Below are 2,299 nucleotides of genomic sequence, written 5' to 3'. Positions count from 1 at the left end.
AGTCAGTCAGAGGGCTTATTAATATGTAATAATATGTATACTAAGCCTGAAGGTGGCGCTTTACTACGACGGCCATCTTGGATGGTACACATGCATAACTCTGCATTGCTGCGCCATCTTGTCAGCACACTAGTTGTTTAATAGCTCTATAGTGTTAACACACTGTGATTTGATTAGGCGCCCTCTATGGGCGGTCTCTCGATACTCCATCTTGGATTGATCGGACTGTTGTTTTGTTGGCTGTAATAAAGCTTTGTTGTACACTACTGCTAGTGTGTCCGATTGTAGTCTTTGTACTGTGGTTGTTTCTTTTCCCCACTGGCGCTGGATCTTTTGAAAGGATACTGGCAGATACCCGTCACCCAGCGTGCCAAAGGAAATATCTGCAATCGGCAGTAATAGCGGCCTGTACCAGTACCGACGTATGCCATTCGGCATGAAAAACGCTCCGCCACGATTTCAACGACTTATAAACGAAATTATTAGAGATATCCATGGATGTGATGCTTATATCGATGACATCATAATCTATACTAACACCTGGCAAGATCATTTGTGCATAATGCGAAAGCAGTTTGAGCGGTTGCGTGAGAGAAACATTACTGTTAATTTAATGAAATGCGAGTTTGGACATGGAACATTAATCTACCTTGGTCATGTAGTTGGAAGTGGAACTGTAAAACCAGTCGATGCTAAAATTGAAGCAATCAATAACTTCATGGTCCCAGAAAACAAGAAACAACTTATGAGATTTCTGGGCATGGCGGGTTACTACCGAAAATTTTTTGAGAACTTTTCAACGATTGCAGCGCCTTTAACTAACCTTCTGACAAAGAGGGCTAAATTTGATTGGACCAAGGATTGCGATGTAGCATTTGAACAAATCAAAGGACTACTCATGAATAGTCCCGTACTAAGCGCTCCAGATTTTGAAAAACAATTTAAACTATTTGTGGACGCAAGCGACTTGGGGGCAGGTGCCGTATTAATGCAAGCAGGGGATGACGGACTTGATCACCCATTGTGCTATTATTCGAAGAAATTTAACAAGCATCAAAAAAACTATTCAACAATTGAACAAGAGTGCCTATCATTGGTACTGGCACTTAATCACTTTGATGTGTATTTGAACACTACACTTTTTCGTATAATTGTATATACGGACAATAATCATTTAACTTTTATCAATAGAATGAAAAATAAGAATCAACGAGTCCTAAGATGGTCGTTGTTGTTAGCTGAGTATCATTTGCAACTAACTCATATTCGAGGCAAAGACAACATCTTTGCGGATGCTCTTTCTAGAGCTTATTAATGTACGTAATTTCTAACGTTGAGTAAACACGAAAATTTGTGTACAAACTTTCTTTTCTCATGTGGGGGTGTGTTACATCCTTGCTTATTTTTGATTTATTTATATATAATTATATATAATATAATATTTTGTAGTTAGCATTTTTATGACCTTAAGTTTTACTCAACATTTTCTAGGAAAGTACTGTTTCCTTATTTTAATTTGTTTTACTTTGTAAAGCTCATAAATATTATTATCCTACAGTGTATGCTATTGTCCTATGACCTACAAGTTCCTTTACCCGTGGTCAGTATTTAATTAACGCAAGGTAAATGAACTGAGTTTGGTACCTCCAAGACTTGAATGTGGTTTCGCATCCTGGACATTTACTTTCAGTTGGTCCAAACCAATTATTTATTACCTTAATTAAGTATATGTTCATCGGACACTTTACTATAGCTTTTGATTGGTGGATTAGTTTGCTAAACTTGTTGGAATTGGTGCCCTGATTGGATGGGAATCTTAATATGCAAAGTATCACACCCATCTTAAAAGGTCTTACTTCCCAAAGTAATTCAATTGTAATTTGGGATCCAGTGCAGACAACTCAAGACATCTTTATTACCTGGAACCCTGTTATTTTGTCCGGCTTCAGTTCCTCTCTGATCTGTAAGTAAAATACTTAAATTGCTGCTTCAGGTTCTAACCACCACCATCCTCTAAGCTCATTTATATGTTTAATTTCTATCTTTGTTTAATTACCGTATTATAATCGCATTATAAATAAATTATATATATTTTGTAAATACACAAAAGTTGTGATCTCTTCTCTGTTAGTTATTCTGAGCCATAACGTAACACGGACCAATAATTTACAACTCAATATCATTTGTAAGAAAAAATTCTACTTTCTCAGATGCAATCAAACATAACTTGCTTCAAAATTCAGCTTTTTAAAAATATGGAACAAATTTGAAATGATTTCATTTTTTATAATTGTAGTTA

The sequence above is a fragment of the Anneissia japonica genome, unplaced genomic scaffold (genome assembly GCF_011630105.1).
Source record: "Anneissia japonica isolate Jap-2015-1 unplaced genomic scaffold, ASM1163010v1 scaffold1801_len212617_cov180, whole genome shotgun sequence".
Lineage (NCBI taxonomy): Eukaryota > Metazoa > Echinodermata > Crinoidea > Comatulida > Comatulidae > Anneissia > Anneissia japonica.
Note: the sequence above shows the minus strand (reverse complement) of the source record.